This window comes from Lontra canadensis, unplaced genomic scaffold, assembly GCF_010015895.1.
Source record: "Lontra canadensis isolate GAN:19392208 unplaced genomic scaffold, GSC_riverotter_1.0 scaffold123, whole genome shotgun sequence".
Lineage (NCBI taxonomy): Eukaryota > Metazoa > Chordata > Mammalia > Carnivora > Mustelidae > Lontra > Lontra canadensis.
The window spans coordinates 454647-466487 of record NW_022631117.1 but is presented as its reverse complement, the minus strand read 5'-3'; the positions used below and the strand labels follow the sequence as shown (position 1 = coordinate 466487).

Here is an 11841-nt window from a genome sequence, read left to right as displayed (position 1 = left end):
CATTTAAGATCTCACCTGGACTACCACACTGCTCTTATAAACCTGTTACTTGAATTGGCTTGTTTCTGACAGAAGCCCCCTTTGGAATTAATTGAGAATACTATGAAAACCTCAAGTATTTGGCCTTACACTCTCCTGTTTCATTGTCCTCTCTTGTTGGCCTAGCACCTCTTTCTTTTTTTTTTTCCTGCGGAAATTTGTTCCATACACATGAAGGTCATGAACAACCACACTTGGTTGGTCAAGTGTTGACCTAAGATGGGTATCATCACAAAAATTTTGCAATTAGGATGGAAGAGACAGTTTCTATATATCTGGTGGCCAGAGCCACATTGATTTACTAATAAGAAAACGAGAAAGTCAGTATAGACTGTGTCTTGGGTCTAGCAGAATGTTCAAGGATCAAATTTAGAAGGACTTTAGCATAGATCAGGGTTGCTCAAATTTCTTTGTTGCTCAGAATACTCTGGGGGAGGTTAATAAATATTACAGGTTTCCAGCCCTTACCTGGAGATTCTGATTCTGTCAGTTATAGACCCAGAAATCTGAATTTTAATAAGTACCTCCAAGTGATTTTATTTTCAGGAAAGTTCAAGAGGCTCTGAACTGCGTACTCATTTTGACCAGGACCTTTGCCTGCAATTCAAGTAATTAGCACTTGATGGCAGTATGGCTTTTCTGCAAGCATTATTAGGCTCTGCACTATTTTGTAGTCTCCACCAACCATGAGGTATCAATTCGAAAGAGATAAGCCCTTGGTCATGGCTTTTTTATTTTTTTAATTAGCCTGTTTATTCATTCAGCAAACAGAAGAAGCTTACAGGTTAATGGGGGAAGAGGGCATATATTAAATGAATAATCACACGAAAACATTACACCCTGATTGATGATATGAAGCAATCTCTGCAATGAAAGATTATAAGGGACCTGATTGTGTGGAGCAATTATTCAGGAAAGATTTCTCTTGGGACGTGATTTTTAAGCTAATTAGATAGTGCGACTTGCTTCTGATCCCAGCACATTGAATCACTCATACAGATTTGTTTCAGATATTCTAACCCTGAGCTCAGTTGTGAACGGATTGATAACTCCAGATTTATTTGGCTCTTTTTTTTTCTATGAAAATATCCTGTTTTTTTGACCTATAGCTTTTCACAACAGACCTTCGTTTTCTTCCTTTTGGGTTAAGTAAAACAGACTGGCATACAGATTCCAGATTTTGAGAGAGAGAGAAAGAGAGAGAGAGAGAGTGTGTGTGTGTGTGTGAGTGTGTGTGTGTGTGTATTTAAATACCATACCCCATTGCATTGATCCCTTCATGGGCGTCCTGGATTCTCCCACTGAGTTTTCTCATTTCCTCAGTCAGCAACAGGGTTGTCCACCCGAGTAGCAGTGTGCCTGCTCAGTAGTTCTGCTCTTCCCTTACCTTCTCTTGACAGTCAAGGACGGAATTTTCACCAAGTTATTCTCCAACTACAAATTTGACCACTCGCCTAACGAATTTAGAGGGCCTCAAATATTAATAAAATAATACCAGCACTTAGTTTTAGCACTTTTGTAAATATTACCACTTACAGAAGAAGGAAAAAAAGACTGCTAACAACTATGAGAAGAAAGTAATAGACCAAAACATAAGGATTGAGTGTTTTCATTAGCATGTTAGCATACTTTATAATTTTTGAAAGCATATTAACGTGCACTTTCATTTGTGCCTGACAATAGACTAATATAGGAGAGGTTTTATTTTCATTTTACTGGTAATGAAGCTAAAGCCCAGAGACAGAACTGCGTAGCCTGAGGTCAAAACTCTACCTAGTTTCATCTGTTTCTGTTTCTTATCGTAATTGCAATGTAGCTCGCTCACTTTTGTGACTTACCTTATCCTGCCTTTTCTCTTTTGGTCCCTGGGAGCCTGCTTATTTGCAGTGCAACAGGGCTCCTGCAATTCTGATTTGCTTCTTTCTCCAGCTGTTCCCTGCTGTTTGAGGGCTGGGGCATCAAAGCTTAGCTTGAATCCTTCCACTTTAGCCATGGAAAGCTTTATCATTTTAACTGCTCTACTTGGACCTTTAACTACAGGGAAGACCTGCTTGCTCTCAGTGGAGAAGGTGCTGGAAGAAGAACTCCGTGGGGTTTGGGTGGTTTAACTGAAGGTAGTTTATATCCCCAAAGGATGCAGTGTCTTAGTGGGAGAACCTTTCTGGTCTGGCCAACTAGCATATGCTGCATCACACAGCTTCTTAACGCCTACTCGGTCCCGCCACCTATAGCTGTGGTTGCTGTAAGAATTCCTTTGCGCAGAATTGTCTATACGATTCATAAAACTGAACCATTCTTAGGGCTACTTGACCTAGGTTATCATTAGGGATTTTTCTTTTATGACCACTTTTAAAAGAACAGCATAAAAACAGGGTAGTGTGCTTTTCAAATGCGCAGAACGGGGTTTTCCTTACAGTTCATAGTCTGTGCACTACCAAAGACAGGGGACAGTCACCTTCCTAATGTCCACCTCAGTGAATCTGGCCTCACTGCAGGCTGGTTTTCATCTTTTCAAATCTACGCTTTTGTATTCTTCAGTAGTTTCCTCGGGTTCTCAAATTGGAATCAACAAAACTGCACTTGCTCAGGAGCTCCTCGCAAGTGTTTTCACAAGTCCATTTTGGACCCAGATGTAAGGCATTCATACTTGGCTATGTCTCTGCTCTTTGCCTGGGGGTGATGTTGTTATATTTGAGAATGTCTTTCCTTAAAGTACTGGCCTTTGTACCTTAGTCCCCATTTCAACACTTTATCCCACCCATCACCTTCTGACCTCCTCTAGCACATACACATCAGTCATTAAAATAGAAGTATTTCAACCTCTGATTTCATCGGTTATAAGATCCCAATAATTTTTGGAGTCAAAATGTTTGGATTGAAATCCCAGTTCCACTGCTTAGGAGCTGTGCGATCACAGGCAAGTTGCAAATCCCTCTGGATCTTAGTTTCTTCCTCTGTAAAATGGAATTGGTAAAAGCACCTACCTCCCCACTTGCCATGAGAAGAAACATTGAAATGGCATGCAAAATGCTTAGAATAGCGTCTAGCAGGTGATACTAATGTAATAAGCGTGAGTTATATTATCAGGACTTCAGTGTATACTTCTGTTAGGTGGAGTTAAACATATTGAGCTCACAGGACTATCATGAAAATTCAAGTACGTATGCAGAATGCCCAGGGCCTGGCAAATACAGGCATTCAAAAAATTCTAGTCCCATTGCCCACCAGCTCCTCCTCCCACCCCATTCCACACTTCCTTATTCTGTTTGAAGACAGCTATTCTTCATGTATTTTTGCTTTTGTGAATTAACAACCATACTATAATTTTAAACCTAACTTTAAAGTGGTGATTTTGAATGAAGTCCAAAAAAATCAAAGAAAAGTAAAAAGGAAAATTGTCAAATGGCAGCTGTGCTCTCAGGCAAAAGAAAAAAAAAAAACCGTTAGAGCAGTGACTCATTTTTTTAAAGTTTAACTCCACAGTGAAGTGGACATTGTAATGGCCCTTACCTTCTGGCCATTAGACACCTGAGAGCTGCCGGAGAAACTGAAAAAGTAACTGCTCTGCTCAGAATCATTCTTCTTAATTGCATGAGGTCAAGTGTAAAGTGTAATCACTTCACTTCTGTTCAATTGGTGCTGCTTTTCATTTTGTTCTTTTTCAGCGTCTCATAGATTTCCAGGCCTGTTAAGGGCCAGCATATGTCATCTTCCTCAACTTCAGCTTTACTGTTTGAACTGGTTCTATGTTATCCCTGCCAACTGGTCATCTAGCTTCTGTTGATATCCTCCAGGGAAAAGGGGCCTGAAATATCCAGAAGGCTTCCTAGACCAGCTTGAGACAGGCATATCTGTGAGAAAATTCTCCCTTTGGTGAGCCAAAATCTGGCTCCATATGTTCTTTCTGAATGTCCTAGCTTGCCTCTTGAGACCTTGGAGAACTTGTGTCCTCTTTCTTGTGCGGCCAATCTGTTATTGGAAGGCAGTTCTTATACTACTTATGGATATTTTACTTTCCTGGCCCAGCTAAAATTCTAAATGAATACAAGAAAAAATGTAAAATAAATAACATACAATTGTGAGTATTCAGGTAATGTAGACCCAGTGATTGTATCATCTGGTGCATGCCTTCCAATTCTAGACCATGTTTTATTATTTCAGAAGGTAACTGGTGATATTAGAGAAGCATGGTCTCTGGATACAGACATTTATTCATTCAGTCACTCCAAGTGGTAAATATTTGACATAATTTTATATGCCTTAAAAGGTATGTCTTTTAGCTCAATCTTAAAATATTCTCCCCACATTAGCCCGCATCAACTGTAAACTTCAATAATCCATGTTTGGAAAATGGAAGAGAGGAGAACATTATTAAGGAAGATGAAAATAACAGTTTTGTCATTGCAACCCTCTGCCTCTTTCATTTGAACCACCCCCTCCCTCCCCATACACACACACTCTTCCCTCTCCACTCATTTTCCTGCTCCTGGGTCCTTCAGAATTTCCCGTACGCATTGAAGGATCCTGGCTCACAAGACAGCTTAGAGCTTGAGTCCCTGATTTATGTCCATCATCAGTATGTCAACTGGCACATATCTTGGCTTATAGATTTACATATGAACTACAGGAAAGTTGGAAAATCCTCCCAAGACAATGGCAAAGGTTGTCGTCACTAACTGGCTGCACTTGCTACATGAGGAAATGCAGTCTGTAAGGCAGGAGAGCTCGAGCATTGCTTTGTGCAGAACAGCATGGGGTTGAAACTTTGCCTATATCTGGAATAGCCATGACTTTAGAGCCCTAGTGTTTAAACAGGAAGCCCTGGATATCCATATAGTGCTTCCTGACTATCCATATAGGGAATATATTCTTTAAAGATTTTGTTTGTTTATTAGAGAGAGAGAGAGCATGAGTTGGTGGGGAGGGGTAGGGGCAGAGGGAAAGGTAGAAGCAGGCTCCCTAATGAGCAGGGAGCCCGATGCTGGGCTCTATCCTAGGACCCTGGGATCATGACCTGAGCTGAAGGCAGATGCTTAAGTGACTGAGCCACCCAGGCGCCCCTGCTGTGAATGTATATATTTTTTATGGACCTGCTATCAACACCCTCCAGTCAAAAGTCACCAGAAATATACCTTAGTTGAACCACTTGGGTTTATCTCTCACTGCAGTGAGGACAGGGAATGAATACTATAAGGCATCTCGGTAAGTGTCAGAAAGGACTTTTGATAGGATTTGGACTTCTATTGGGTGATTTGGAGGATGTTTTAAGGAAGCAGGGCTTTGCTCTGGTTTGGATGCTCTCAGGAAGCACGGTCAGTTTTATGACTGGGTATGTCAACAAATCTCAGAGAAGGAGAAAAAACTAATGCTAGCATAAAGCTATAATTGGTGAAGAAGCTGCTATTACTCACATTAGAGAAGTTTGGTTATTTTTGTGATTTGGACAATGTTCATGTTCTGTGTTCAGACATGATTACAGAGTGTTCTTGTTTTTGTCTTGATCCATTGTGGCCCCAGAGTGGCCTTGTTGGATGTTGACATTCTGTGAAATTGTGTTCAACAGAACCCCAAGGCCTAGATGGGACTGTCATGCCAGTCCCTGGATGTCGGGAACTGCTGTTCTCTTTCTCATGGCTAGACATTTGTGATGCATCAGTGAACAAACACATCAGTGAACAAAGCAGATGACAGTATATTTGCCCTCATTGGGAGAGTGGGATAGAAAACAAACTTAGTAAGTAAATTCCACGGTATATTAAAATGTGATAAATGCCATGGAAAATAAAAAAGTAATAGAACAACGTAAAAGGGATAAGGAGTGGGGAAGGTACGAAGAGGAAGGTTGTAGTTTTAAATAGGGTGGTCAGGATAGGCCTCATTGAGAAGGTGACATTTGAACAAAGACTTGCTATGGAGGTAAGGAAGTGAGCCACATGCATAGCAGAGGGAATCCCTGTCCATTTCCAGAGGAATCATCATAATAGTGAGTTGGAGTCCTGCAAATTTTGACTCACTCCATAGCCAACTGAGCTCATCCCCTCCTTCCTGTCTGGTTGCTGTTTTCCCATTGACTTCTCTGAGGCTTTTCTGCCTAGACCAAGGAGAAAGGGATTGGCTAAGAGAGACTGGATAAGCTGGAATGTGGATGTCCTTTCCCCTCTGTACTACTCTGATCTCAAGGCAGGGACTAATCTCCTTACCTCCTCTCCCTCCATAAAGCTGCTTAGCCCTATGGTTTGTCCTCAATGGAAGGCAGCTGTGCAGCTGACTATTCCTTTCATTTAGCAATAATCACGCCTCGGATAAACCTCATTGGCTACGATACTGCCACTGCGCAAAGCTGAATATTCCTTTCATAAGACCATTATTGCTTCTTCTTTACTCTAGCCAAGGCTCTTCCTTCCCTTTTTCTCATGAAAGCTGAGAGTCATCCATGTTCTAGCCCTGTCCATTGAAGAACCACAACAGTCAGGCACAATATTCTGAGCAGAATGGGTCTTGTCTCCCATGGAATTGCTACAATTGCTTTTATTTCTTCAGAGCATATTCATGGCTATTATACTTATTTTTCTTCTAGCAATATCTCTATGTGTTCTATTCATCATCCATTATCCCCAGTTTTCCTATTTAAAAGTATATAGGGGCACCTGGGTGTCTCAGTTAAGCGTCCAACTCTTGATTTTGGCTCAGGTCATGATCTCAGGGTTATGGGATCAAGACCTGAGTCGGGCTCCACACTCTGCAGGGAATCTGTTTGGGATTCTTTCTCCCTCTCCTCCTCCCCCCACTCATGCTCTCTCTCTCTCTCTCTCTCTCCCCCTCTTTCTTTCAAATAAATAAATAAATAAACAAATAGACTGATATTTTATTTGTACTTTGGTCAAGATCACAGCTTTTAAGTGATATAACTAAATGACCTCAGGCTTGAGATTTTGAGATTTCCTTTAAAGTGTTCTTGTTTCTAGACTCCAGAACATTCTATTTTCATAGCTGCAACTATCCTGAGAAAATTGTGCAGTAAATATTTTAAAAGTGAAAATAATTGACACCAATGGACATAGTATAGCATCTTTTAGTGACAGATTGAATAAAACTAAATATGTTTACATCACTAAAATGTAAGGAGTCCCCTATTAATAAACAACATAGCAGTAAGAGGACAAAAATATGAATTTCTGATTTTTGACACTGACAGACACTCTAGCTATATAGTTAAGACATCCAAACAATAATAAATGTCATTACTAAGAGATAATTCTTGATTTAATGTGTTTAATGATCTGATTGTGGGACCTGGCTTTACTATTGAATTATAATAATCATGACAGACAACTTACATTTATATGGGGCATTATGCTTTTCTATCCATTTTCCCATTTGAGCCTCATACTGTCTCTGGAAGGTATGGAATGTATTGAGTTATTACATTCATTTTACTCTGAAGAAAGTAGGACTCAGAGAAATGAAGTGACTTGCAAAATAAGAGCCAGATACAGGAATGGAATTCAATTCTCCTGAATATGAATATAGCCTTCAAAAAAAGGGCAGTCAGATACTGTTTCAATTTTCCATCTGCCACTTACTACTTATGTGACCTTGGACAAGTCATTTGATTTCTCTGAGTTTCCATTTTCTTAAGGCTAACAATAATGCCTACCTCAATGAATTGGGTGATGATGAATATATATGTAATAAGTTTTTACATACATGTAAAATAGATGTCCTGAGACTTAATCCCCAGTGTTGGTGGAGGTTCCTCACACCAACAAGCAATTCTGTAGGATACCAGTTAAACATCCTACAATTCAACTCAATTATGACATTATCTACCCAGATGTCGCATCAGATTCCACGGTTAAGGTTTCAGTCCACGCCAAACTACCCTCCCTCCATTGAAGATGCCAATTGCAAACCCATTGATCATGCTTCTGAACAATCAGCTATGGATTGGGGGTTTCCACAACCTCCTCCTTCGATGTGATTAGTTTGCTAGAGCAGCTCAGAGAACTCAGAGAAATATTTTACTTAAGTAGTTTACTTGTTTATTACAAAAGGGTATAATTCAGAAACAGCCAGATGGCTCATGGGGAAAGGTATGTGGGAAGGGCACAGGGCTTCCATGTCCTTTACTGATGTGCCATTCTCCCAGAACATCCATGTGTTCACCAACCTGGAAGCTCTCCAAACCCTGTCCTTTTGGGGGTTTATGGAGGCTTCATTATAAAAGCACGGTTGATTAAATCACTGATCATTGGTGACTGATTCAACCTCCAGCCCTTTCCCCCTCCCCAGAAATCAGAGGGTGGGACCGAAAATTCCAACCTTCTATTCATGGCTTATTCCCTGGCAACCAACCACCCATCCTTAGGTGCTTTCCAAAAGTCATCTCATTAACATAAATCCAGTTATGGTGGAAAGGGGCTTGTTATGAATAGCAAGACATCCATTTCATCTTTATGGCTCTGGCACAATTTCAGGAACTGAGGACAAGAGACAAAATATTATAACAAAAGATGGTCCCGTTACTCTTATTGCTCAGGAAATTTCAAGAGTTTGGGGGGCTGCGAGCCAAGAACCATGTTTGAAGTCCAAATATATGTAAGAAATAAATATTGGTCATTCAGATGACCAAAATATATTTCTTACAAGTCACAATTGCATACATATAGATATAGGTGCTAGATAGATAATCTCCTAGAATAATGCCTAGAAAACACTACAGCTAAAAAGGTTGATAGCCACTATCACAAGTAGCAACAACACTTATAAAATAATTTGCTCATCTTTAAAACAGGAACACTAGAACCTGACTCGGGGTTGTCATTAGTTACAGCGAGATATTGAAAGCAAAGTGTTTAGCACAGTGTGTGTTACATGCGTAAACATGCAATGATACCTGATGTTATAATCATTTTAATTTGTATGTTAAGACAATTTTCTGAAAGTGATTGAAGTCTCTCAAATTTAAGAAATATGGGGACCTACTGCCTCAAGTAAGTAAACAAGGGATATGTCTCACTTCTGGTGTGCCTAAGGAAAATTAAATGATGTCTTCAGATCCTCTTCCACTCTACCCCATTCTTCGGTGTTGATCCCATTATCAGGTGGTGTCAAGCTAGCTTCCAGAAGCACTGTGACTGTAGGAATACGATGCGTTGGTAAACTTAGTCCTCAGTGACATGCGAATGTCCAGCACGTCGTTAGAAGTCTGTATATACTTGCTCTCAGAGGAGATAGTTCCACATTGGTGGTTTATGTAATTAGGTTGTTGCGGTGTGGTCCCCATAGCTATGGTTCACCTTCATCTACACGGTCTCTCGTTTTCCTGCTTGCTAACCCAGCAGAGTGGGATTTAGCACACATGGGTTGAACAGAACTGCTAATTAGCATACTAAGCAGATCACACTCTTCATTGTAATTAAACACTTATGTGATGGCGCCCAACACAGTGTAATAATACCCTGAACTGGGCGCTGTAAAGATTTTAAAAGTCCCTGCCTTCAAGAGGGTCCTAGACTCGTGGAGTGACAGAGGAGACAGCTCTTTCTAATGTATGGGTAAATGTGAGCAGTGGGAGAGCAGACCATTCCCAACATGCTCTGGAAATGCAGAGGATGATATTAATCCCAAGGTGAGAGAGATGGGGACAGCAATTTGGTGGCAAGTTGAGGAAACTTTTGGTCTAAGTTACCAACACGATAGTTCTTCAAACTAGACCTGTGTGTATGCTAAGGAAGTTTATCTGGAATCAAGGAGTGTATCAATTGCACATGTATCAGGATATTCTTTCCTTTCTTCCAGAACACTCTATTTTTTCCCTCTGCCTCTTGATTCCACCAGATAATTACGTCGATAAATTTTCAGAGGTGATTCCTCACTTGCCCCTCTCCCCCAAATCCCCAGGACTCCTCTTATGATTAAAATGGATTAAGCAACAGTGTTCATTTATTCAGTCTGTTAGGCAGTGAGCTCCTGTGAGGCGTCAGTTGTGCAGCAGCCACGTTAAGGGATAAAAAGATGCTAAGACAAATTTCTTGCCTAAAATGTAAGGTGTATACATTTTGTTTGGGGAGGCCGACTGAAAAGCGCGATGTGAGAAATGTAGTACTCGAAACCTATGGGACGTTTTTAGAAGCATTAGAGGGAAGAAGAACTGGTACTGCCCCATGCAAGGTGCAGGTGGATATTGGCTTGGGAAAGTCTTTACCGAGGAGATGACCTCTGAGCTTGGTCTCTAAGCAGGGGAGGACATTTGTGCAAATGAAGAGAGGCATGAGGAAAACCCCTGGAGACTGCCTAAGAATCAGACGGTAACTTGGTATGCCCAGAGTATGTGTAGTTTCAAGGGAGAAATTGGGAAGAGATAAGGCCAGAAATGCGTGCAGGCAGCTGATCAGGAAAGATCTTGGAGACTTGATGTTCTCTCCTCAATGATGGTGATATGGGGGATCATGGATGAGGCAGAGGCACAGACATGGAAGAGACTCAACCAGGGCAATGATACAAATGCTAAACATACTTATTAAGCATAATTACTAAGAGAACAGAAGGCTATTTGTAATATTCCATAGAAACCCTGTTTAAGGAAAAACTAATGAACTCAAATGCAAGCTAAAATTAAGTACACAAACAAATAATGCTTCACTTTTTTTTTCTTAAGATTTTTTATGTATTTATTTGACAGAGAGAGATCACAAGCAGGCAGAGAGACAGGGTGGTGGGGGGGGAGGGGAAGCAGGCCCCCCACCGAGCAGATAGTCTGATGTGGGACTTGATCCCAGGACCCTGAGATCATGACCGGAGCTGAAGGCAGAGGCCTAACCCACTGAGCCACCCAGGCGCCCCAATAATGCTTCACTTTAAGGAAAGATAGTTCTTTGAACTTGAGACCTTCTCTGGTGCAATATAATATGTATTCTGTTTATAATAAATCATCATCATATTTTTTTAGAAGTACCTCCATTATCTGAACCAAGGACTGCTTGCTTATTTGGGCCAAATGGGTAAGTCTGACATAAATTGTGTAGTTGAAATGCATTGCTGGACATGTCTAATATTTGAAGAGAAAACCGGAGATGACACAGCTGCATTCTCATACTATACCAGAATCTCACTGTAGCAGTGACCTTGGGATTCTTGCTGTAAGATCATCAGACAGGTGGAAGAAAATAGCAAGTAAAAGACCTCGTGATGCTTGAATAACTAAATCGTCTTAGATTAAATCCAAAAGCCCATCATATTCTGAATTCTATGCCATGACAGAGTCTTAACAAATACCAGGTTTACATTCAAATTTGGATGACCTTGTGCTTTTTATTTAGAAAGTTTACAGAGATTAGTATTCAAAAGTAGTTTGGGGACTTACATTTCCGAAGCAATTGCAAAGACATACAGAATGCAATAAAAATCTTTTACATTTTCTTATTGACTTTAGAGTTGTAACTTGTGTTTACTCCTAATACAGCCATACCCTTCTTCCTTGTAAGCTTTTATAGCTGAGGGCAAAATTTCTGTTAATCACCAATGAAATTCTGAAAAGCCATTAACAAGGAAGGGTACATGGTAACTGTCAAAACCATCATCTGAAACAAAACATGGGTAAATTTTTATCTGTTTGAAGATTGATTATCAAGAAGGGTGCTAAATTCTAATTGTTTACCATTTTTTTTCTAACTGAAAGTTCATGAAATAGGTCTATCATCATTCTTCAGATCTATCTAAAAAAAAAAGTTATAAAACGGGAGTTACTGGACTCACGTCTTCCTTCTCAGATTGTGTCAGAATATGCTAACTGAACTCAAT

The 11841-nt window shown here is 40.3% G+C and overlaps 1 pseudogene; it reads right to left on the bottom strand.

The window, feature by feature from the left end:
* Nucleotides 1–6222: 6222 nt before the first annotated feature.
* Nucleotides 6223–6381, bottom strand: LOC116857420 (annotated as a pseudogene).
* Nucleotides 6382–11841: the final 5460 nt, after the last annotated feature.